Source organism: Hemicordylus capensis, chromosome 2 (assembly GCF_027244095.1).
Source record: "Hemicordylus capensis ecotype Gifberg chromosome 2, rHemCap1.1.pri, whole genome shotgun sequence".
Classification (NCBI taxonomy): Eukaryota; Metazoa; Chordata; class Lepidosauria; order Squamata; family Cordylidae; genus Hemicordylus; species Hemicordylus capensis.
The window spans coordinates 404,834,459-404,861,200 of record NC_069658.1 but is presented as its reverse complement, the minus strand read 5'-3'; positions in this window follow the sequence as shown (position 1 = coordinate 404,861,200).

Sequence of the window (26,742 nt, the reverse complement as noted above, 5' to 3'; positions counted from 1 at the left end):
ATCCCCAAGCAAAAACGAATTGCAGCTGGGGATTCTGGGAGTTGTAGTCAGCAATACCTGTGAATCATTTTAGAGGGAACACTGGTCAGGGGTCCCCAGTCTTAGGTCCCCAGATGATGCTGTAGCACAACTCCCATTATCCTCAGCAACAGTAGGCACATGGCTGAGGATGATGGAAATTGTAATCCAACAACATCTTGGAACCCATGGTTGGGGACTCCTGCTATATGTGACCATGGATAGTAGTTGCCATCTGTACCTTTTGAGGAGCAGTGCTTCATTCCTCCATGAATGGAAGGAGTGATGCACTCAAGCAAGAGGTCTTTCCACAAGCAGAAAGGGTCTTTGCATAAGTGGAATGCTTCTTCTCATCACGAATGATGTTTCCACTGATGAAGCACTAGTCTGGATGCCATCCACTGTGTTTTGTACCATGCCTATGAATGTTATTAAAAGAAAATTTGTTTTTAAAAAGTTGTTTGTGTGAACACTTTAAATAAACTTAAAATTAATAAAGTTTATATAAAATTCATCATTCAGACAATAGATATAATATGATATTATGCCATAAAAGAACAGTCCAATCACAGAAACACCGAGCAGTGCCTGAACAAGACTTCTCAGATCAGTATTGTTTTCGGTGGGGTGGGGGTGGGGGTTGTACTTAATCATTTCAGTTCTAGGTGATTCCATCACATCTGTCAAATACCAGAGGTGAAAAGAGGACTCCCTAGTTCCCTTGAGGAGAATATCATGTGACCACATGAAGCTGCCTTATACCACGTCAGACCATTGGTCCATTGGTCAATAGTATTGCCTACACTGACAGGCAGCAGCTATATGGAAATATTTCTGTCTGGAGATACCAGGGAGAGATTGAACTTGGAACTTTCTGCATTCAAAGCTGGTGAGCTATCACGGAGCTACAGCCCCTCTCCCATCTTTCCCCTGAACTATATGAGGCTCAGAACCAATGTAAAGCTTAGCACCTCTTCCAATATTACATGTGGCAACCACTAATCATTATGAATGAACCACTAATCGTTATGAACTGCCCACCGAGATCATCAGGAGAGGTCCGTCTGCATTTGCCACCAGCTCGTCTGGTGGCTACTCAGGGACGGGCCTTCTCCATTGCTGCCCCGAGGCTTTGGAATGCGCTCCCTAGTGAAATAAGAGCCTCCCCATCTCTGACAACTTTTTAAAAGTCTTTAAAGACGCATCTGTTCACCCAGGCTTTTAACTGATACTGTTTTGATTGTTTTTAATGCTGTTTTAGAACATTGTTTTAAAATTTTTAAATTGTCATATTTTAAATTTATTTGTTTTTAACTAATGTTTTAATGTTGTTTTTATTTTGTTGTAAACTGCCCAGAGATGTAAGTTTTGGGTGGTATAAAAATATCTAAAATAAATAATAATAAATAATAATCATATGATATTGAGCCTCCTACATGTGTGGCGCAGTGGGGAAATGCTTGACTAACAAGCAGAAGGTTGCTGGTTCAAATCCCAACTGGTACTATATTGGGCAGCAGCAATATAGGAAGATGCTGAAAGGCATCATCTCATACTGCATGGGAGGAGGCAATGGTAAACCCCTCCTGTAGTCTACCAAAGAAAACCACAGGGCTCTGTGGGCGCCAAGAGTCGAAATTGAGTTGACGGTACCAGGGGCGTAGCTAGGGAAGAGGGGGCCCGTGTTCATCCCTCTCTCTGGCGGCCCCTCAGATTGAGGGAGACAATGGAGAAAATAGGGAGGGATGGAGCTGGAGGGCCCCCAGGAGCTGGGGGCCCGTGTTCTTTGAACGCTTTCGCTCAATTATAGCTATGCCCCTGGACAGCACACTTTACCTTTTACCTTACATGCTTACCACTGAAATTCATATGCTTAATCATAAACTGAGTTTGCTGATGAACATGGCTTGTGATACACACACACACACACACACACACACACACACACTGTTCTATATATGTGTTTGTTTATTTACACATTCATTCATTCATTCATTTATTTGATTGCCCTTCCAAAAGTGGCTCAGGGCGGTTTACATTAAAATCGTTTGCTAATGATCTGAGATCAAGAAGGCAGCAGTTATGTGCTGCATAAGGAGGGCAGCATGGATGTAATCAGCCTGCTTCCTGAATCACTATAGGCTCATGCCAATGGATCCTCAGTGGCCATGGGCCGATCTCTCTTCCCTCCAGCACAGTGGCTTTTCTCCTTCACTTCCTGGACCTAGAGACATCACAGCGCTGTTACCCAGAAGTCATCACAGGGCTCCCCCAGCCATTAAGTGATTGTTTCTTACCCAGAGCTTGTGGATGATTCATGTCCCCTGTCAAAGTTATTCAGAAGGGTCAAGGGGTAGCAGAGATAAAATGTTTACATTGTCCCACTTAAATTGCTCTGGTCATGTTCAGTTAAAAAAAAAAGAACTCCCTCCCTTTCTCTCATAAACATTCAATCCTTTCCCCTTGCCTCTTTCTGTTTTCTGCATCTTTCTTACATTTTTTTCAAACCCAGTACTGGCTGCGAACATTGGTGTGAAATAAAAAGGCATCCATGCTCACAGATGTAATCAATTGAATTGGCAAGTTGCCCGCGGACACCTATGAGCTGCATATCCAATTACAGTGTGGACATTTGCAATGTACATTGTTTGGTCCTGTGCAATCCCCTCTGTCTTTATTTTCAGTTTCTCAGGTTTTTCCAGCTCAGCTTTAATCTGCTTGTTGTTTTCTGCTTTGTATTTAATGGCAATTGGCTTCCCTATGTACATGCACTTTGATCAAATGCTGCTCATATCCATGATATATCAAAAAGACTGCCAGCTAATGTGCTCTGGCTAACACAGTTAATTTGGGCATGGACTGTTAATTAACCCTTTGCATGGTGGCATTCAGGAGATGGTTGAATACTGCAGTCATTAGCTGTGGGCAATACCCTCCCCACCATTCAGTGAGCAGCTCTGCCTTCTCTGCATCACAGGTCAGTGCTAAGTTAAACTTGATTTAATGAGCAAGTGACCTGCAGTTCTTTTCATACGGAAAATACTGGTGAGTGGTGGTGGCTGCTGTTTTTTTGTATAGTTCCAAAGCTTAGCTGCTTTGCAGAAGGGCGGATAATTTAGTGATGCTGCTGAAATTCAACCTCATCACTGAATTTGAGGTTCTTCTGAGTGCTGAGAAGTACCCCAAAATGTCTTCTTGCCTTCCTAAATATTGTCACCTTTTCAAAGAAAAAGGGATAACTTCTGTTTCAAGTTAGTCGTTCTTACCTGCAGGGTGGGCATCAAGGATCAGCAGCACTCTGAATCAGGGATCAGAAGGCCCATGTCAGGTCCCTGAGGTGCCTGGAGGCCACAGACCAGCTTTGTGTGGCAGGATTTCCTTGGCTGAATGAGTTCCTCTAATGTTGTCTCCTCCTATCCTCCCCATCCACAAATGGGAGGTTTCCTCTGTCATCATAGGGGCCTCTGGGAGAAAATTCCCATTCATGGGTGGAGAGAGCACTTGGAAGAGACATATGATGGTTGAGCCCAATACCTTTAGAGTTCAGTCTCCTCTTTCCCATAGTGGCCCACCAGTTGCCTCTAGGAAGCCCACAAGCGGGAGATGAAGGGATGACCCCCACCCTCTTCCACTGTTGAGAATTTTTTCTTTGAGAGACTTGTCCTCCACAAATTTATCTAACCCCCTGTCAAAGTCATCTGTACTAGTGGCCATCACCACATCCTGTGGCAGAGAATTCCATAAATAATTCTCTGTGTGAAGTACTTCTTTTGCCTGTCCAACATTTCCTGCCAGTCAGTTTCATTGGCTGACCCCAGACATGTGTTTCTCCATACCATGCATTGTTTGATAACACTCAGTCATGTCCTCATTTGTCACCTCATTTGTCACCTTTCCCCCCTAAACTAAAGAGCCCCAAATTGCATAGCCTTTCATTGTAAGGAGGAGAGCTGGTCTTGTGGTCGCAAGCATGACTTGTCCCCTTAGCTAAGCAGGGCCTGCCCTGGTTGCATCTGAATGGGAGACTAGAAGTGTGAGCACTGCAAGATATTCCCCTCAGGGGATGAAGCTGCTCTGGGAAGAGCAGAAGGTTTCAAGTTCCCTCCCTGGCTTCTCCAAGATAGGGCTGAGAGAGATTCCTGCCTGCAACCTTGGAGAAGCCGCTGCCAGTCTGTGAAGACAATACTGAACTAGATAGACCAATGGTCTGACTCAGTATATGGCATTTTCCTATGTCCCTATGTTCCTAACTTAGCCCCTGATCATTTTCCTCGCCATCTTCTGCACCTTTTCCTCACTGAGATCCTTTTTGAGATACGACAGCCAGAACTGTACACAGTATTCCAAATGTAGCTGCACCACCAATTGTACAGATCTGTGAATGCATGTGCAATGATTCACAAGTTATGTCTGATGCACACACAGTCCTACACTTCTTATCTATACCCTGCATTTGAGGGGGCCTGGATTCAGGTTCCCTTTTTTAAATAACTCAGGCATAGTCAGTCAGACAAAAACATGCACATGACTTCTGTATGCACATGCAACACAATATCTGAATAGGGCTATTATCTCCTCCAACTCCACAATTCTCTATGGGAGAAAACTCCCATTCACAGATTATAAGGGTGTTTGGAGGAGAGGAGGCAGTGATGGACGGAGTGCAAGTCTTTTGGACTCTGGCACTGGGGGATGGGAGAAGTGTGAACAAGCCAGAGCCCACCCAATTAGGAAAGAGCCCACAGAAGTCCTGAGCTGGTTCTAATCATCTCTATTCATTCAATAATTTGTGTCACTTTCACTATCAAACAAGATGGAAATTGTATTCTCGTGATAGCTAGTGCGGTTATTCCCACAACCAGCCCTACCTGCTAACCTCTGCTAAATTGAGCAAAGAGGCACCTTTTAAAGTGGTGATTCTCTTAGATTTAGCAGGGAGAGAGCAACTGACCCATCCAACCCCTGCACAGCATCCCTCCCGTGGCTGTTGCTGGTGTTTGCCTTATGTTTCTTTTTAGATTGTGAGCCCTTTGGGGACAGGGGGCCATCTTATTTACGTATTTTCCCCCCTATGTAAACCATTTTGAGAATTTTGTTGAAGAGCGGTATATAAATATTCTTCGTAGTAGTAGTAGTAGTAGTAGTAGTAGTAGTAGTAGTACCTGGGTAGGGCAGTGCTAGCCCAGGTTGGGTCGGTTGTAAGAACTGCCAGGATCAGTCTCGATCCTAGCACTCTCCACCGGGTAGCCTGGGTTATGTACCCGGGTTAAAAGTGAGGCCTACCTCACCTCCTGGTCATGTGGGCGAGCGGACTGTCAGCAACCAACTTGACCACAAAGCCAGGGGGAAGGAGCGTCCTGGCAGCTGGGAGGCATCCCAATGAACTGCACACACCTTGTGCATTGTGGGATATCTGGAGGCTGGGCATCCTTCCTCTGGCCTCTGGATTTGCATGCATCATGCGGGCATGCAAGCAGTAGCGCCCAGAGTGGCAAGGATCAGGTGGGGGGAAGATAGGTAGGATCCTGCCTTCCCCCCAGTCCCCTGCCAGCCCAAGCAGTTGTATGATTGACCTTACTGTATCCTTTCAATGCAATTAGTTTGCAGTTATTCTGAGATATCTGCTCCCAGTTCAAAAAGGGCAGATGACACCCCTAAACATGGCTCAGAGGGTACAACCTTGGTCTCACCACTGCGTACCATGACACCAAGACACCTTTGCTAAGAAGGCAAGCCTCATCACTGGCATGGCTACTACAGCTTGAACTTGTGCCTTGTCCCGGGTCAAATTCTTATTGTCTACACAAATCCATATTGTCTACACTGACTGGCACTGGCTGTCTAGGGTTAGGGTGTATCCAGCGTGTAAGCCACTTTGGCTCTGATATGTTTATCAGATAAATTTATTGTGGAAGTTAAGTTGACGGTCTGAGTACTCCTCTTTAGATTGCTCTAGTCACGGTGGGTTGTTTGGGTATTTTTGTCTAGGGTTTCAGACAGAGGCCTAGCAGGAGATGCCAGGCATTGAAGCTGGGCCCTTCTCCATGCAAAGCAGGTGCTCTTCCACTGAGCTACAGTCCCATTTGAACCAGGACTTCCCATGACTCACAATCACCACACTACATCAGCTTCCAGTCAGCAAAATACTATGTTATCAAACTATCTTTGTCATATGTCTAGGAACAGAGGAAGCTGTTCAGCTTCCTGAGTCAGACCAGGGCCTTTCCAGCCCTCCCGGGAGATGCCAGGGATTGAACCTTGGACCTTCTGCACACAAAGCAAGTGCTCTACCTCTGAGCTGTGACCCCCCCAACTGTTCTCTAAGATCTAGTTTTTTGGCACAGTGCCCCAGTAAGGAGCGTTGGGAAGCTCCAAGATGGAAATTCCAGGAGCATCCCAAGATATTACAGTACCTAAGGTGAGGTACCAAATGCTGCCTTGCCCCATACCCTTGATGGGGCCCAGTTCCCTTTCACAACCAACTCTTGCAAGCTTTGGAAGTGGCGGGTGGGGTGTGGGAGGCAGAGAGCAGGAAGCTTGCCAGCAGCCTCCGCTTCTCTCCCTGTGCTTCTTGCAAACTTTGCAAGGAGTGTGAGCAGAGGCATTCTTTGCAAAGCTTGCAAGGATGAAGGGTCAGATCAGTCCTGAAGAATGGCAGGATGGCAGCAGCAGTGGGAGGCATCTTGCCGCCTTGCTGACACTGCAATAATCTGCCACCTGAGGCAACTCTCTTGCTTTGCCTCATGAAAGGGCTGGCCCTGGGGAGTTCCTTCAGGGTAGCCGGGCTGGGAATTCAGGTGGAAGAAAATACATTTGTGAAAGGACTGCTCTGCCCCTTCCCAGGTACTGGGGGCGGGGCAATGCAGGGCAACATGTCCCAACACCCCATCTCTCGGAGCAACTGGCAGCAGCTGGTGATCGTCTGGTCAGGCGATCCACCCACCCAGAGGCAAGGACCTGTTTGTCTGCAGGGGAGGTAAGTTTTTCGAGGCTTCCTCCACTCACCCTGCCAGAGCCCTTTCTCTTCTCATGAGAAAGGGCTCTGTTCCTTCTAGGCAGAGTGCTGTCTGCCAGTTGAAGACTGATCTAAAGCCACTGACCAGGCCCAAACACTGCTTCTCTGCTAGGGCCAGACTACATGTGAACTCAGGTATGTGTGATTTGTCCCTGATGTGTGTGAGTGAGTGTGTGTGTGTGTGTCTCCAGTCAAAGAGGCTGCAATCTAAAGCAAAAATTGTGTGTGTGTGTGTGTGTGTGTGTGTGTGTGTGTAGATATATATATATATAGAGAGAGAGAGAGAGAGAGAGAGAGAGAGAGAGAGAGAGAGAGAGAGAGAGAGTGTATTTGGCTTCTTAACCTTTTCCGCCACGGGCAGTTCTTTAGATAAAAATCTCCCCCTTCAGCTGCTTTCCCCCCTACATGGGAAAAGATGCACATAGCCATATTTTGTAAAAGGAAAGAAAAAATGACATGTAACTGAGCTTTGTGTGTCATTTTGATTCTTAGTCTCACCTGCAGCTCACCCTCTCCTCTCTTCTCTCTCTTTTTGCTTCCTGCCTCCACCTTTGACTCTGCTTCTTGCTGTGTACAGATCGTAAGCCTGGGAGAAGGGCTATTCTTTTTCATATCTGTACAGAGTCTAGTTTGCCTTAGGCTTAACTCATAACATTACATCAAGATAATTCATGTGAAGTACTTTGCACACGCAAAAAACTGCCATGCCAATGAAAGGTATGGTTGTTGTCGCTGCTGCTACTAGCTTCTCTTAGAAACATGATAGTTGTCCACACACACAAAGGAATGAGAGGCTGGGTCATGAGGGTGAATGGGGCACTGCCCCACCAGGCTCAGGCTGCCCTCTCCCATCTGCCTCCTTCCTTACTCCCTGTCCGGGGTGCAGGGTGGGTGACCGGTTGGTAGACTCCTAGTCTCAGTCTTGTCTTCGTGGAATTTGGCAGGCAAGTGCATATGAAAGCAGAAACACAGTTTTAATCACAGCCCCCTATTTTTTTTAAAGGGGAGAGCTCTTAATGGGCAGTGGTCATGGGCATCCTCCTGGTCAATGGATCCTTAATGGGAGATATTGAGAAGGAGCTCCAAATAGCAAAAGAGGCCTTCATTCCAGCCAGTGAGCAAGCGTCCTGGTGCCTGGCCTGGGCGGATGGGCTTGGTTTCGCCTAGACTATCCGAGCTGCTGCCGATGCTGCTTTCACTTCCTGCATGAAGAGCGGCTTCTTCCTGCTTTGGCAAGAGCCCTTCTTCTTCTGCAACTACACTCTGGTAAGGAGGGGAGAAGAGTTGGTTTGTGGAGTTGGGTGATTTCCCTGGCTGCTGGTGTTATTCCGCTCACTCAGCCCATGCAGCTATTAAATATAGATTTGTTAAGGTTAGGCCATTCAGTGTGTTAACTGCATATTTGCAAAGCCTGAGCTCAGTGTATAAAAGCATAATCTGAGACAGGCCCTTGTAAACCCACCACCACCCCTCCACTCCCTCCCCTCCCCTCATACACCTTCCTTCCCTCACAAGGTCCCTTGCCACTTGACCATCCCTCTGCATGACCTTCCCAACCCAGGGGATAGTGGGGCATTTATATGAAGCACATAAGCTGAGATTCCCAGAACTAGCCCTGCAGGAAGTAACAGGGGCCTACCCAAAGCCTGCAGACGGGAAGACAAACTGAGGGCAGAGTTTTCAGTGTCCAGTACAAGAGGAAAGAGCTCCAGCATATCAAAGATGTCCCAGCATACTCTGAATAAGAATCTGGACTTTGGAGGCATGTTTTGCAGAAATGGTGGAGCTGATGAGAATTGCAGGGACCATTCTGATGTCGAAACAGAGTGAGCATCCTCTGCTCTGAACAAAATATAAACTTTCCTGAGAAAATCATGTCCAAAGACAGGCTCAACACACTAGCAATGCTGTCCACAGAACAATGGTTGATAAAGCAATCCTGGACTTTAATTATAGGACAAATGAACTATTTGCAAACCAGAAAGAGCATTGGACTAGCATCAGCTACATTCAATAGGTAAGAAGGGAAAAGAATAAACAAAAAGAGGAAGCCATCAGTCCACATCCCAGACAACTGAGAAGAGAGCAGGCCATCAACATACCCAGTTATTGAGGTGCTTCTGGAGCCATCAACATCTGTGCTTGTAGGAGGGAGATGGTGTACAGCTGTGTGATCACTCTGTCCCAGTAGCATAGGGAGGGCTTGGGTGGCCCATGTTCTTATGGGCAGTCCTCCCACAGTGGCAGTGGTGGTGGTGGGCTCTCTATCCCAGCGGCGGCCTCCCCCACCCTCTGCAATTTGTTTGTTTGTTTGTTTGTTTATTCGATTTCTATATTGCCCTTCCAAAAATGGCTCAGATCGGTTTACACAGAGAAATAACAAACAAATTAGATGGAACCCTGTCTCCAAAGGGCTTACAATCTAAAAAGAAATGTAAGATAGATACCAGCAAAAGTCACTGGAGGTACTGTGCTGGGGTGGATAGGGCCAGTTACTCTCCCCCTGCTAAATAAAGAGAATCACCACGTGAAAAGGTGCCTCTTTGCCAAGTTAGCAGGGGTTAGCAATGGCAGAGGCATGCTCCTACCGCCTGTGCTCCAGCTGGCTCTGACCCCAAGGCAGCTGGGAATGAAGAGCATGCAAGCATGCCCTCAATCCCAGATGCCTCTGGACCATCAGAACCTGAGTGTCTGGGTAGCAGCAGCTGGCTGCAGGAGTGCTACACACCATTGGGAATGGACAGTGTGCTGTGCTGCTGAGGAGAGCAAGCTGGCCAGCAGGGCAGGGCAGGCAAGCGAGGTGGCCCCTTGTGGAAGGGCAAGGTGGCTGTGTAGGCAGGAAGCATAGGTTCTTCAGACTTGTCCACCCTATTGGAGCTCCATCCTTGCTCTATCCTTAAGCCTGCTCTCTCTCTTAGGAATGAGGTCCTAGCTGGGGTAGCTGAAAGGGGTGGTGGTAGCCACACTGTTTCCCCCCAGCAGAGACTCAAGTATGACAGCATGCAAGCCTACTAAACCAAAGTAAGAGACCATATTTCAGTTCAGTTAGATGTTCATTGTTAAGGAATTGTAATGCAGCACATAAGTGTCTCAGTGTCATTGCAAGGAAGGATGATGGGGACAAAATCAGGCTGAGTTGGTGCTACCTACCACTGGCTCTGGCTCCACTCTACCAGTCCCAATGGGCACCAGCTGCCACTGTCAAAGAATGTGATACCTCTTATTTATTTATTTATTTATTTATTTGTTTGTTTGTTTGTTTGTTTATTACATTTATTATATTTATAAACCGCCCATCCAGAGGCTCTGGGCGGTGTTTCTTGTTTCTTTTAGCCTTGGTTCTGAACTTTTGAGGCATTCCGCACATTATTTGGATCTCTGGTGTGCAACCAGAAGTGTGTGTGTGTGGGGGGGGAATATGAGGAGTTTTACAAAGGGCTTTGTGGATCCTTCCTCCATGTTGATCAGCAAATGCCCCCACCCCTCTGCCAGCCTGGAATGCAAACTGCTGGATGCCTCCGCACACCCACAGTTTGCCCTCATTCCCCCTGCCGTGCTCCCAGATGATCTGATCCAGAGTCGGGGGGAGACTGGGGTGTGGGGACTGGCTGTGCGGGCTTCCTCCTTCTCATAAAGCATAGCCACAGCAGCCAATAGGGGAACAGAGAGAGGGAGGAGCTTCCTACCCTGAACTCCTGTTCCAAGCAACCCAGCCTTCAGTTGACATGTTGCCACTTTCTAGCCGGAGTTTTTGCCGTCGAAATCGAAGAGCAACTGAGGGTTCAAGTTCAGGTTTGTGGTTGTTAACCTCGGGTCACTTTTCTCACAGAACTGGGGGTTCCTGCATTCAGACAACCAAAAATCTAAACCTCTGGAATGGTTGCCTCCGGTTTGGCATGATGTCCGAAGATGGCCATTAAGTATGAAGTCAGCTTTAGACTCTACTTGTCTCTTGCACTGAAAGTACCCAAGACTGGGGGAAAGACCTACATAGGCACACCCTGAGCATTTACAAAGCATTCACATAGATAGGAGACAATTATAGCAATTAGGACTCTGGACACTCATAAACCATCAGACAAATTTCATGACCTCCAGAAATGCCTTCCATTTCTTCCTACCAGGTATTCATAGCTTTGCTATACTATTGAACTTTCCCTTCCATTCATAAATAAATTCCATTCCTTTTCAGCTGGGTTCCTCAAAGCACAAACAGCAGTTGTCTCCTGAGTTTTGACTGAAACGGCCAGTGAAACTGCTGTGGCTTTCATTTGCGAATGGGACTGAATGCCTGATAAATTAGAGAGAGATCAGAGGGAGAGATTAGGGAGGGGCGAAAAGAGAGATACCATAGAAAAGGAGGGGGAAACAGAGTCAAATGTGTGGAAAGTCAGCTATTTTGAGGAGGCTGCAGACTTTTCAAAGGACCATTTGACAGGAACTCAAAGGGGCTTCTCTGATTTAGTGCACAGTCGTACACTGTGGTCAAATCTGCATCATCCATCGCTCAGAATGCCACTGGAAGTGAAGGAGATCTATGGTTTCTAACAACCCGAAAGGCAGGGATGCAATAGCTACATGAAAGGAGGAGGGGAAGGTTTATGGCAGTAGTAGAGAGGCAGGGTGAGCCTTTGCATTGTAGCTGCACAGGGGAAAGACTGTGGTTTTTTCACCTAAAATAAATATGTTGTGTCATGAGGTAACCCTCCACACTTCTTGGGCGGTGTACCATCATGGATATCAATGTATTAATGAATGCAGTTCATTTCGGTCTATGGTCAGTAGACCGAAACAAACAACAATACAATCTAATTAACCAAACAAAAACAATCCATATCAATAATGTTGATAACATCTAATTAGATGCATACATTAATCCACACAAGTCTAATCTGTACTATTATCAACCCTTAAATTCTTCCTCTGGTGGGTATGAAAAAGCTAGGTGGTCAGGAGTAAGGAGAGGAGAAAAGCAGGAGGAGGGAGCAAACAAAGAGGGAAAGATCCAGCATTGTTCAGAAAGAGAAGAAGAGGGTCCATTTCAAGAGCCTAACTGGAAGAACTATACCCAGGACAAGGCTGGAGGGTGGAATAAAAAAGACTGGGCTGTGTGATCCTCAGGGACATATTTCCGTGTTGCACAGAGCGCTTCCATGGAAGGGAAGATTGGCAAAATTTACCCTCCCTTAATGCAAGCCCCAGTGCTTCAGAATCAGTGATGCTATTGCTGCGTGTGCCCGTTTTTTGGCTGCACAGGTACAGCTTTAGTCAAGATGTTGGCCAGTATTTATTGCATGTGTGTCTCATTCCACCTTGGAAATAGTTTGAAATTATTCAAACATGAAGTAGGGATGCTGAGGACCGGATGAACTGCTTGGTGGGCCAGAGATGGCAAGCAGTGCAGGGCACCCATTTGTCCATTCCTGAGCTACCTGTGCAGGAGGAGGAGCTCTGGGGAAGCTGCACCAGTGCTTTGATTAGGGACAAGTCTTTTTAGCACACCTGCAGGGGGCAGGTTGACCGCTGCTCTAGATTTGGGACCTGCATACCTGATCCCAAGTGCAGTCCAGAGGTTCTTGTGATCAGGCCATTAGAGGAGAATAATATTCCACTTTTGCTATGCTTCCCCCCCCCCGCCGCCGCAAAAGTGCAATGATTGCATCAATATATGTCTCCCACAACCTTTTCTTATGAGATGGAGCAAAAAGACAAAGAAATGTGATTAATAAAGTCTGGCCAAGTGAGATAGACCTTCTCTACTTGGCATCCATCATCCACCTGGGCCAAAATGGCAATAGCGGCGTGTCCCAAAGCACCTGCCAGACGGCATCTCAATGAAAATAGTAGTTCCTCGTTGTTTCCAGCACAGCAGCGTAATGTCCACAGAACATTAGTTTCACATTACAGAGTTATGTACCATAAAACAGTGTATTCCCTTGACTTGAGTATATTATAAATGACATACACATGCTAAGGATGGTGGGGGTGAAAGCGAGAGAATGGTGGGCAGGAAAGAAGATATATGTATAGTGGCTGACATTAAAAAAATCAATGGCAATTGAGTCTCCTGTTCTTTCATGGGGTCTCGAGTATCCTGGAGCAGGCTGGCAATTGGATAGTATGGACTCAGCTTGGTTTTTTTTTTTTTTGGACAGGTTTCTCCTTATGGACAAATGTACTAGGTCTCTTTTTCTTTCACACTTGTGTGGGGAGGCAAATGGAAGAGGAAGGAATGAAGATGATTCTTTGCATGGGTTTCTGATGCCCAACATGGCTCTCAATGATGTTCCTGCAAATAGGCAGCAGCTGAAATAGACTCATGTATCTACAACAAAAGGAAGCAGAGGAAGCAGAGAGGCCCCTTGAGTACATCACTGAGGCTGTTGACAGGCTACGACTACAGCTATGAATGCGGGGAGACATGATCGAGGTCTATAAAATCATTCATGGTGTGGGGAAAGTGGATAGAGTGAAATTCTTCTCCCTCTCACCTAACACTAGACCCAGGGCTCATCCCATGAAATTGATTGCTACGAAATCTAGGACTAACAAATAGAAGTACTTTTTCACACAACGCATAATCAACTTGTGGAATTCTCTGGCATGAGATGTGGGGACAGCCAACAACCTGGATGGCTTTAAGAGGGGTTTGGATAACTTTATGGAGGAGATGTCTATCATCGGCTGCTAGCTGGAGGGCTAAAGGCCACCTCCAGTTTCAAAGGCAGGATGCCTCTGAGTACCAGTTGCAGGGGAGTAACAGCAGGAGAGAGGGCATGCTCTCAACTCCTCCCTGTGGCTTCCAGCGGCATCTGGTGGGCCACTGTATGAAACAGGATGCTGGACTAGATGGTCCTTGGGCCTGATCCAGCAGGGCTGTTCTTATGGTCTTACTGTGGGGTCTTTTCTCCGTATCAGTGGGCCTGAGAAGATTGCTGCTGTATGATTGCGAGTGTGGGAGTCAAGTTTGGTGCGCCACCAGGGATAACTGGGCTGATTGCTGGCATGATTTGTGAGATATGGTGGAGATGAAACCTTGAATAAAGAAACTCCGAGCTAAAGACAGCTGTTATCCAGAAGCAGCTACTGTTCATTTCATGTTAATGGAGACAGCTCAAGGTTTTTTTGCCACCCTGGGCAAGGCACAGGTGGGATGAGGACATCACTGTGTGAATTGACAATGTATCCAGAGCCCCCAGAGATGTCACAGAAGATGCTGGGACAAATGATCTGTTTGTGGGGGAAAGACCATGTTAGAAGCTGCACAAGAGTCTGGACTCGCATGCTGCTTCTGGCATGGCATGCATTCTTTGAAAATTGCTGTCCCATGTGGCTGCCTAGACTGCCTATATGGTAGAGCTGGTCCTGTTCATTTAATAGCTTGGTGAATGAGGAGACCCAACAGATAAACAAAAGGGAACCTATGATAGTACACTAACTGTGTTAGCCTTTAAGACAGCACAGGATTATTTGCTACAATATGACTATGCTTCCGCAATGTGACACAAAAGTGACCAACTAATGGATATAGTAAGGGTTCCAGGATGCATATAATAGGACATCCCAAGGGGCAAATATAAGCTGTATCGCTCCAGCTCGAAGACATAGACTGACAACCAGCGTGGTGTTAGGAGGGCAAAGCAGGAGTTGCACCCTTGCAGAAAGGCTGCGTTGGAGCTCAGCCACCACATTACTGAGCAGCAGAGCATGCACACAGTGGGAGAGGGGAATGATTTCTGTGGCTTCCCCCCCACCATCACCAAAAGCACTGTTTGGCTTTCAGGAATATGTCCCTGAGGGCTGTGTGATCCTCAGAGACATAGAAGCCAAAGAGCACTTTTGGAGGGAGGAGTGAGCTGCAAAAATCTCTCCCTCCTCCTGCTGCTGCATACATGCTCTGGTGCTCGGCAACACACTGGCTGAGTTCCAAAGCAACCTTTTTGCGAAGGCACAGCTCCTGCTCTGCTCTCCTGATGCTGGGCTGGATGTTAGCCACTGACACAACAGCCTGTCTCTGAAAAACGGTCAGGTATACATTTAAAACATATAATAGATAAAGGTAATGGCAGTGGGCACAAAGCCAAGTGATCATAGAGTTTTGCCCCCACATTGCATGAAGCCTATTGAAGGGGTCTAGTGGTCAAACCACAATCCAAAGGGGAAATAAAAACTCAAATAACGGTTCAATTTGCATGTTGCGTGTCTGGAATTTACTTTGGACGTTGAGAATGAAGTTCACCAAAGTACTTGCCCTATTTGTGTACTCACCCTCAGTCATCCACATCCCATCTAGCAACCTTATGGCAACAGTAAAATCGCTAATGGGCTCTTCTGACTCCCAGCATGTGGGAACCCTTACAACGGATAGGGGGAACAGCTGTTTGCCCCCACCAAACCCAGTATGATTTATAATCGCTCACCCCTCCAAAGAGCATCATGGTGCATCCGCTCACAAATGCCTCGCAGCTGCTGCTACCATGACAGGCGCCAAGAGGGAAGGTCTGTGCAGGGAGGTGTATTTTTAGCTTTCTCATTAACCGAATGCTTTCAAATTAGCCTTCTATTAACCTCAAAGTAGAATGAAAGCAGTTGAAAGTGTGTGTGTGTGTGTGTGTGTGTGTGTGTGTGTGTGTGTGTGTGTGTGATTCCCGCTTCCAAGCTCAGACTCCTATAGAATACCAAAGTTCTTGTGATTAACATTATGTATCTGCCTTGGAGCTGTAATGAAGCAGAATTTTGTAATGTTTAACTCCAGTGGTATAACTGATCCAGATGAAAAGAGGGCTACGAAAGCTGCCCGCAGTCTGACATGGCCTGATGAGTTATCCTCTAGTGTAGCTCTCTCTCTCATAAGGTCTTTCAGTGTTTGGGTTCATGTTAATCTGAGGCACGTGGAAATCTCATCTGCTCTGCATTGTCTTCACTGTAAACATCTGGAAATGTGTGCAACCATAGGGCAACCCTGCTGAAAGTTATGTGCAGCAAAAATGCTACACATCACATGAGACATTGAGACAGTCACCTGCAGGTAAAGACGTCCCACCTTAAGCCACTGCATAGCTGGTGCCAAGGGAACCTATGTTCACCCCTCTGGTGTGCGGCTCTCCCTCTGGGGGTGTGCGTGCACACACACCCCTGGCGGCAGTGCACACATGCTCACATACATGCGCAAGCCCCACGCTACCACCCCACTCACTCGCTCTTGTTCATGCCTCCAGCCTTGCTGCTTGCCAGCTCTTCATGCTTCACCAAGTAGTGGTGATGAATGAGTGGAGGCAGGATGGTGTGTGGAAACAGGAGGCAGGCATGGCAGGAGGCAGGCGTGCAAGGAGGCAGGCACAGAAGGCAGGTAAGCAAGAGGCATGGAGCTGACAAGCAACATCCAGAGCAAGCACATGAGAAGCAGGAACAGCTAGGGTGGCTGGCCAGTTGGCTGGGAGGGGGAGCTGCAACAGGGGGCTCCCAGGGGGTGGAAGGGCCCATGTTCTTGGAGCGCCCTCAAACACCAGTAGCTCTGCCCCTATATCAAGCTTTTTGTTGACAAGATTGTTAAAATCAGAGCTGAACTGGGACCACTTCATTTTTTTAATGTTGATTTTTAGCAACTGTGAACAATAAGATACATCTTCAACTTTGTGGGTGGGGCACATCTAGTGAAATTTTCCAATCTTTGAAAATGATACAGTCCGTGTGACTTTGTGGAGAAATCACTTGACACATGGAGACCGAGGCAGTTGCAACTGTGGCAGCTCCTCAACATGGGGTGCAAAAGTCACCAGAACCTTCCACACAGGCAACACAGATAGGTACGTACACCCCTAAGAACAGGTCATCTCTTCAACATGTGATCAACAAGACTAAGCAAGGCAAAATAAAGAGTAGGTGTGCAGATAAAAAATACTTCATGCCGGAAATCATTGTTTTTGTAATGTACTCAATTTTGTTTGTCTGGGGGCCTTTCCTGTCCTGCTGTGTTTTAGAACACATTTAGAGAGTCTTGATTTGTTTCATTTTCCATTCATTTTTTACTGCTCTAAAATATTCCATATTTACCTGAATAGAAGGCAACTCTGAATAAGGTTTAAAAGATAAGAGGTTAAATACAGGTAATTTAACCTGGATTTACTCCCCCAAAAGGAAAGAAGACTCTGAATTTCCTCCTGCAGGGGAAACCTCATATTGGATTTGAGTAAACGTGGTATTTACTTTGTTTTACGCTGATGTTTGTCACATACCTGCCAACATGTCCCTATTTCCCCATTCAGGTGAATGGGGAAATAGGGACATGTTGGCAGGTATGTTGTCATTGCCTGTATTGGCAGTGGCAGGAGCTGCACTACAGAACCACCTAGCAGGCACCATCTTGCATAGCCAAACTGCCTGGGATGCAGCATCACCCTGGGACAGGGTTTAGTTAGTAAAAATAATGGCCGCCACTATGAAACTATGGTGACTGTTGCACTGGGGCACACCTATTCATTAGGATTCACTTTTATCTCAGAATGAATGGAAACCCTTCAAATAGGCCTAATGAATCCCAATCTCCATTCACTCCAAAACCAAATACATACCCTTAGGAAAGAGGGAAGGAAAGTGCTTTACAAAATCATCCATATCCTGCACAGAGTTCAATTTCTCTCATTGGGTCCAATTTTAAACTATTCATCACAGACATACATATGAATGCATACATGACCTGCATTCATGCTACTCACCCTAGCCTAAATCTATCCACATCAATGGGTCCATTTACCATGTTAGGAACATAGGAAGTTGCCATATACTGAGTCAGACCATTGGTCTATCTTGCTCAGTATTGTCGTCATAGACTGGCAGCAGCTTCTCCAAGGTTGTAGGGATGGGCCCGGAGACGTGAAGCGCGCACACAATGTGCGCACGTGCAAAGGACTTCTGGGAGTTTTGCAGAGCAGCAGCGGGAAGGGGCGGCAGGGAGGTATCCTGCCACCCCAATTACTACTAAACTTACGGCGCCAGAACAGGAAAGAAGCGGGAGGGGTAAGTAAATCCTCCACCCGTTCTTAAAGCCACCCCCCACCCCAGTGCCAGACCGCAGTTTGGCGGTTCCGTGCACACTTCTACAATGCTGCAGGCAGGAATCTCTCTCAGCCCTATCGTGGAGATGATTCCAGGGAGGGAACTTGGAACCTTCTGTTCTTCCCAGAGCGGCTCCATCCCCTGAGGGGAATCTCTTACAGTGCTCACACTTCTAGTCTCCTATTCATATGCAACCAGGGTAGACCCTGCTTAGCTAAGGGGACAAGTCATGCTTGCTACCAAAACACCAGCTGCCCACAGCCTCACAAATGTGTTCTTTGAATTTTCAAAATAGCTTTCAGTCACAAGACTATACTGCAAAGGCAGGAAATAGAATCTCTGATTAAATGACTTGGTTCGATGCAAAGCTCTAACGATTGCAATCTTCTACAAATACTCAATAGCATGAAATGGAGAAGAAAATACCTCTGTGCATCTTTAAATACAGCACATTCCTTAAGAACTCTCATGTAAGAATTTTGAAATACAGGAGGATCTCGTTGATTGTGAGTCCAGCACTTGCAGTTTCACATATTTACCGGTGGGTAATTTACCCAATTTTGGTATACACGAGAGGAAAGGGGGAGGATTAAACCCGTGTATCCATGGGTCAGGTTGGCCTCAGAGGTTGTTTTCAGTAGCCATCTTATGGTTGCTTTACAAAGACAGGGCAAAAAGAACTATTTTCAGCCAATTTTTGGAAAGGTGGGCTACTTGGGAGTATGGTAGGGCACTTTGAGGGGGTCATTTGAGGGTTATTGGGGAAAACAGCTATTTCCAGCCAATTTTCGGGCAATTTGTGGAAATTTAGGGCAATCCAGAAACCTACCCCGCCCCCCCCATTTCCATAGCCCTAATGTTCCATCAACTATGTATTCGCTATCCACCTCCCCCTCCCCCACCACCACGGAATGGAACCCCTGCAAATGGAACCCCGCAAATCACGGGGTTCTCCTGTACTACAAGCTGATGGAGGAGACCCTAGAATGCTCTCGAGGAATTGTAATGCAAAAAAGCCAGCCCTACCACTTAAACAAGATCAATCATTTCCAACTGAAAAAGAAAGAGTGCACAGGACAGTCATGGGGTGGGGGGAATTCAGCCCATCTGAAAGATATTTTCATATTAAAACACTTGGCTTCTGATGGTTGCTGGTTGATCCTTTGCTGCTCCATTTGTTTTTACATGCTACTGAGTTATTTTATGGTCGTGGTGTACAGAATCAGTTGGAATCAAACCCGGTTCTATTTGAACCAGCCAGGTTTGACTGGTTTGAGCTTGAACTGGACCCCACCCACCCCTACCACAAAAGTAGGGCCTGTCTGAGTTCAAGCCAAACTGGGCCTGGTTTGGATCTAACTAGTTCACCCTGTTTCAGGATGCTTGTAAAGATGAATCGGGTAAGGATTCCCTTTTACAAACAAAGGTGGAATCCTAGCAACTCAGAGAGAACACGTTACTCCTTTACTAATGGAGCTACACTGGCTGCCAATAAGTTTCTGGACAAAATACAAAGTGCTAGTTATAACTTGTAAAGTCCTAAAGAGCTTAGGCCCTGGGTATCTAAGAGAGCATCTCCAGTTACCGCCAACTTGTTTGGTGGCTACTGGACCTTCTTGGTTGCTGCCCCGAGATTGTGGAATGTTCTCCCTGCTGAGATACGATCCTCCCCATCTCTGGCAATTTTCAAAAAACACCTGAAAACCCATCTTTTCACCCAAGCTTTCTCAGCTTCCTAAATTTTTTAGGTTTTAATCTTTGGTTTATTTTTAAATTGTTAAATTGTTTTAAGTTTTTTGTATATGTTTTTAACTTGTTTTATGCTATTGTTAACTGCCCAGAGATGAAAGTTTGGCACAGTGTACAAATATGTTAAATAAAATAAATACGTAAATAAACACAATGGGGTTGAAAAGGGCAAGTGGGCAGGGAGTGGCAGGCAGGAGGTCACTTTTATGAGTGGTGGCGCCATGGTCAGCAGCAGCTCCCCTAGGCCCTGCCACCACTTCCCCCGCCCATAATCAGCATGGGCCAGTGGGGACCCAGTTTGGGCTTCCGCACATGCACAGAGGTCATTTGCACCACCATGCAATCTGTATGCATGTGCAGAGGCTCAAACTGTGCCCCCACCAGCCCATGCTGATGGTGGGGAACACCGGCGGGGCCTAGGGGAGGCTTTGCCGGCCCACCACCACCACCATGCATAAAGGTGTCCTCCCGCCAGCCTTTTCAACCCCATTTTAGTTGCCAGGGCTCCCTTTTTGCTTGTAAAGGGGAATCCTTACTGGATTCCCCTTTACAAGCATCCCAAACCGGGTCAAACTGGACTGATCCAGTTAGACGCAGTTCGAATGCACGAACTGAATCACTAGCCGGATCTAACCAACTGGTTCACAGTCCAGCAGTTTGATTTGAATTCAATTTGAATTTGAACCGACCCACCTGGAGTGGTTATGTGCACACCCTTGTTTTATGGACTGTTCTCTCCTATGTTGGCCCACATGATGTGTGATGTCAAAAAAAAATAATAATGCTCTGCCCCAGAGCTGCTGTGGATTCTATGGCAGCTCTGGCACTGTTCAGAAGCAGCAGTTGTGCAAGCATTACTACCACCGTTTTCTCCATTTGTTGCAGTGGGGAAATTTCCACAAGACCACAGCAGCAGCCACAGGGCAGAGTATTACATCTTTGTAATGCACCATTTGGGCTCTTGTCTTTAATTCCTACACCACTTAGGTCTTTTGCATGGAAAGCAACGTATAAGTTTTGTAAACCAAAAAAGTAACCATGTCCATCATTCACTGAGTGCTTCAAGAAACGAAGTGCTTTACATAAGATAAGAGCAACAAAAGACTAATTAGGGATACGAGATTAAAAAACAAACAAACATGGAATTGGGCCAGTAATAATTTAGTAGCTGAGTAAACATTTGGATGTACTCCATACATTCACTTCTGGTGGGAATTATTGGCTGGATCTGCTGAGGCCTTTCCTTGGTATAGTACAGGGCTACACAACTTTGGCCCTCCAGCTGTTGTTGGACTACAACTCCCATAATTGCAAATTATCGACCAATGTGAAATTGTGCAACCCTGGTCAAAATTGTGCAAAGAGAGTCAAAGTTGTGCAGCTGTGGTATAATAGATCCATGTGATGTTCAAACAACCATAACATCTGTTTCTATTGCAGCCAAAGCTTGGAGGAAGATTTAGAAGGGAGGGACCAGAAATGCCTGGCAATACCCAGTAGGCATGAATGGAGTAGAGAAGGTCTTTGTGTACATTGAGAGTCTGTGTTGACTCCTGGTGACCTCAGAGCCTTGTGGTTGTCTCTGGTAGAATACAGGAGGGCTTTACCATTGCCCCCTCCCGCGCAGAATGAGATGATGCCTTACAGCATCTTCCTATATCACTGCTGCCCAATATAGGTGTTTCCCATAGTCTGGGAAACATACCAGTGGGGATTCGAACCTGCAGCCTCTGGCTTGCTAGTCAAGTCATTTCCCATAGTCTGGGAAACATACCAGCAGGGATTCGAACTGGCAACCTCTGGCTTGCTAGTTAAGTCATTTCCCGCTGCGCCATGAAGTAGGGCCCATTTAAAAAGCAATAAACAAAAGGAGGACATGTTTTCAAAGATCTCTAACATGAAGCTAATGAACTTGACAAAGACTCTGAAAATTTCACCAAGCTTTTCAGACTGAATCAGCCACGTTAGCCTATTTGCATGGAACTGGGTGAAAACAAATGGAACAGACAGCAAATCACACACCCAATAAAGAATACTTTAGACTTGGGAGCAGACCAAATAATAAACAAGGTAAATCAGATTTGGGGCCCACTGACCCACACTGTCTCTCCGACGATGGTCTGTGATATACCAAGCATCTAAAATCACATTTGGGCTAAGCTAGATGAACGAGTTTCAGTTCCAGCTCTGTCTTTCCCTGGATGCTGCAAGTGAAAAATGTCCCATCATAATCCGGTTGAGGGCATTTTTCACAGAAACGCTTGAGGAAATTGCTCGCTGCCAGGAAGGTGTTTATTTAATGAACGTGTTGCTAAACAGATAAAGATGATTTTCTGCCCCTGATGGACTATAGCACTGCAGTAAATTATAGAGAAGCAGAACTAGGGCTGCCACTTACCAAGTCCTTACAGCTTGTGAGGGTGCTGAGAAGCAGAGCTGAGCTCTCTGTCAAGGCCCAGTTCAGCAAAGGGCAGCCCCATCGTAGCCTGGAAGGATGTTGAGGTCAGCAGGTCTTGGGCAGCGCTGGTAGAACAGGATTTGCTGGAGGTAACAACAGGTTGTAGTGAGATGCTTCCATATTTACTATGGGATAGGAAAACATCCCTACATAAAAACAAATTGTTTTTATTAGCAGTAGGCAGGTGTTCTAGGCCTGTTGCTAAAATACAGGCTCGGCGGGCGGGGAGGCTACATGACCAGAAAGGCAATTGCCTGAGATACTAACAACTCTGAGCCTGGAGGTGGGAAGGCTTCCTGTGCAACTCAGAGGGCATGGAGGGGGGAGTGGGAACAATTTTCTAGGGATGTGCATGAATAATTTTGTTAAAAAATTTGGACCCAAAACATTCCCCAATTTGTTTTGGGTCCGAATCTCCCACCCCCACCCCGAACAACTTCAGATTCTATTTGTACCGGAATGTTCTGAATCTGAATCCGAATAGATTTGGATTTTTTAAAGTAGGGGTCTCAGGGACAAAAGAGTGGGGTGGGGTGGTAGTTCCCAATGGGTGGATGTTACCACAAAAATTTCAAAGAAATTGGGCAAAGGGGTAATTTTTTAAAAAAACTGAAGTTGGCACGTCTTTAATGGGGATTTTAGCAGCCTTAAAACTCCACGTGGGAGGCACAAGGGTAGCCCAGATTGGGTTGTGGTGGGTGGTAGTGCCCAATGGGTGTAAGGAAGCTACCTCCCATATTTCAAAGAAAATGCATCATTATTGTTATTACTATTATTATTGTTCCTCCTCCTCCTCCTTCTTCACTGACCCACCAACATAGAGGCTGCACATAACACAAAACCGGAGGTCCCTTTACCTCTGGTTTCGGTAGCCATATGTCCAAATGCAGGCAACCAAAGTTAAGCAGGAAAGTGGACCCACAGTTTCCCTCCCTGTACTGCAGTCTGAATCTTTGGTTCAGAGTGGAGTTTCTCTGCCTTTAAGAACAGTTGCTTGGTGCCAGCATTGCATCCGAACGCTGGCCCTGAGGTTTCCCCCCTCATGCAACAGGAATTGAGGGAAGAATAGATTGGAGTTGAAGGAGGAAGCTCTTCCCTCACTCCAGCTGCCATTGGCTGCTAAAGCTGTCCTTCATAAAAGAAGGAAGCCCTGGCAGCGAGTTCCCCCTCCTCTCTGCAGTCAGCATGACTGCAATTAGATCATTCTCAATTCGTCCAAATGAGGATGGGAGAGCAGGGGGCAGAGAACCCACAGGGGGCATGGAGAGAGCGACAGGCATGGATGAGTTACATCCAAAGGCAGCTAGTGATTAAGATCCTCAAATCTGCCTACTACATACATTAGTCTCTCTACGGTACCCTGGAGTCCATCCTACCAGGCACCTTTAGGCTGTGCTGTTTGTGAAATAGAAGTTGTTCCTTTGGCTCTACAGAGTTCTGAAGGAAAAGGGCATTTTTTAAAAAGATACTAGAAAATCTTGGCAATCTTAGTTCTGATGGGGAGGAAGGGAGGGTGTTTGCTGTCCAGTTTTGGAAAATCATATACTGCATAGACACTGTCCTCATTCTGTCTGCATAATGGCTAGTGCAAGTCAGATACCTGCTAGAAAGGCAGCCAGCATTTGAAGAGTATTGCTTGGCTGTTTTGTCTGATAGATCTCAAGGAGAAAATGCATATTTATGACCCAATCCAGCTAACTAACTGTATGTGGCAGACATCTCTATAGAGTCATGGCCAAGCCATATCACAGGCTTCATGCAACTTATGGCTGTTCCCTGACACAGTGACCTGTCTTGTTTCTGTGAGCCCATGGGGCACAAGGGGTGTGCATGGAACCGGCTGGTCCAGTTCGGTGTGAGTCCAGAATGGACCCGAACCAGACCGGGCCAGTTTGGTCTGGCAACCCCTCGAACCGCACCCTCCCCCCAGTTCAGTTCAGTCCAGGGGGGTTCCGCGAACATTTTTTTAAAAAAGAAATTTTAAAAATGTTTTGTTTTACTTGCCCCCTTCAGGGGGGTTGTTGGAGGCAGCAAGGGGATCCGCGGAAGTTTCCCTTCCTGCCGCCAGCCTCCCTTCATGCCCATACCGGCTGTTCGGCCGGCTCTTTGGCCCATTCAGTCCTTCCCCCTTCGGCGTGGCAGCCATTTTTGGAGGCTGCCGAACCTGTGCAATTGGCCTCTGTGTGACCCAGGCCAGTAGGGGAATGAAGGGAGGCCGGTGGGGGAAGGGGAACCTCCGTGGACCCATCCCCTGCCCCCAATAACCTCCCCAAGGGGGGTAAGTTAAAAAATTGGGGGTTTTTAATTTTAAAAAATGTCCACAACCCCCTCCCCCCAAGAGACAGGGGATGTTTGGTTCACGGTTGGACCGAACAAGGGATGGTTCAGTTTGACCGTTCAGTTTGACACGTTCAACATTGAACCTCTTTGCACATCTCTATGGGGCACTAAGTAAGGTCTGGATTAGACTGACCATCAGCGGAAGGAAGCAGGCACTAAATTTTAGGTAGCAGGTATAGGAAGGCTCCATCCATCCAGGCTAGAGTCAGGGTCTGTTTCTGTAGAACTGAGGAGAGCTTTCAGGAAAGGCAGATGTTGGTCCAACAAAGCCCGTCCTTATATACCCAAGAAGTGTCTGATGACTCCCAAAGCCCCACCTCTCAAGCACAGCAGCAAGAAATTTAGAATACAGCACTCTGGCTTGGAGACATGCACTGTTGAATGGCCCCAGACTATGCCCTCTGGGGGGCTGTAGGAGAAAGTGGGTGAGTGGGCCAATTCAAACTTCTCAGCTGAGCTGCCACCTCCAAGTTCAGGGTCCGGTAGCCTCCTCCTCCGAGAAGTCTTCAAGGAGTTGTCCCTTTGATTCTTGGTCCAGTGGATGCTTGGGTCCAGGGGCATAGCTAGGGGAGAGGGGGCCCATGTTCATCCCTCTCCCTGGCGGCTCCCCAGAGTGAGGGAGATAATGAAGGAAATAGGGAGGGATGGAGCTGGAGGGCCCTCAGGAGTTGGGGGCCCATGTTCTTTGAACCCTTTCACTCAGTTATAGCTACGCCCTTGCTTGGGCCAATAGATATCCTGGACAGGTGAGCCTGACTCAAGGTTGTTTTTGGAGCAGTGGATATCAGAATGGCCGGCGGGAGCACGCTGGCTCTCGACACCATCAGCAACTCCTGCTGAAACTGCTCCTGAACTTGAAGCCACATCAAGCATGCGTCTCCCTCATTCTCTGAACTCTATCCTTTAGCTCAGGTAAAGCCACTATTTTAAAGGCCACAAGAGTGGAGTGATGGGGGAACATGCATTATCTAAAGTTGCCAACTATATCTACTCCATAGAGGCCTGAACCACTCGTAACTGAGGGGAAAACCTGCCTCTATATATTAAAGATATTGACCGTCTGAGGTCTAGTGCACAATTTCCTGGCTATTCCAGAGTTGCTCTCTTTTTCTCTGAACCATAAAATGTTAAGAGAAATAACTGAAGAACACAATCAAATAACTGTAGAGGACAATGCTTAAGGGCAGAAGAAGCCATCAGTTTATAAAGTGAATGTTGGATAAAGTCCAACATAATTAGGGCCCTGTGAGTCAGCTTTCTCACTGATGGTTTCATTTGGGAACAGCAATCTAGATACCATTCAATAAATGAACTAATCTGAAAAGCAGAAACATATACAGAGATATACAGAAGATAAGAGGTACCATGCTGTCTGCTGAGAAACTGGTTTCTGTGGGGGCAATGACAGACATGTTTAATTGTTCTGTCACTTTCTAATGCCACTAGATGTGCTGTCTGAGGACATAGGACACAAGCCAAGGTTGGGTGGATGCAATGGATGGAAAAGTGGATTTCTGATTTTATCTACATGGATATATAGTGGGACAAGTGAAAGCATTCAGAGCTAGATGCCTCCAGATATCTGAGCTGTGGTCACTATGGCTATCTTCAGATGTAATGCCGAACCGTGGGTCCAATGGACCCATGTTTCCACACACACCCCTCCCCGCTCTCCCATCCGCATTCGGCCATTCGGGAGAGCTGCCTCTCTGCAGTCAGCAAGACTGCACAGAGGTGGAGGAGCTGGCTGTGTGAGCTTCCTTCTTAACAGAAGTTCAACCTACACAGCCAATCGGGCCAGGGTGAGGGAGGAGCTTCCGCCCTCAACTCCAGTTCCATGGGGCCGAAACTGCAGTGCCAGCATTCAGATGTAACGCTGGCACCGCAGAAATGGAGTCTGCAGTGATGAAACTCCAGTTTGAACTGAAGGTTCAGATTAGAGTTCAGGGAGGAAAACCATAGGTCTCTTTCCAACACAAACTCCATTTCCCCAAATTCAGATGGGCTGATGAGGAAACCAGAGATGAAGGGACCTCCAGTTTCCTGTTACATCTGAATTTGGCCTATGAATTGAATGGAGAATATACATGAACACTGTACATTGCAC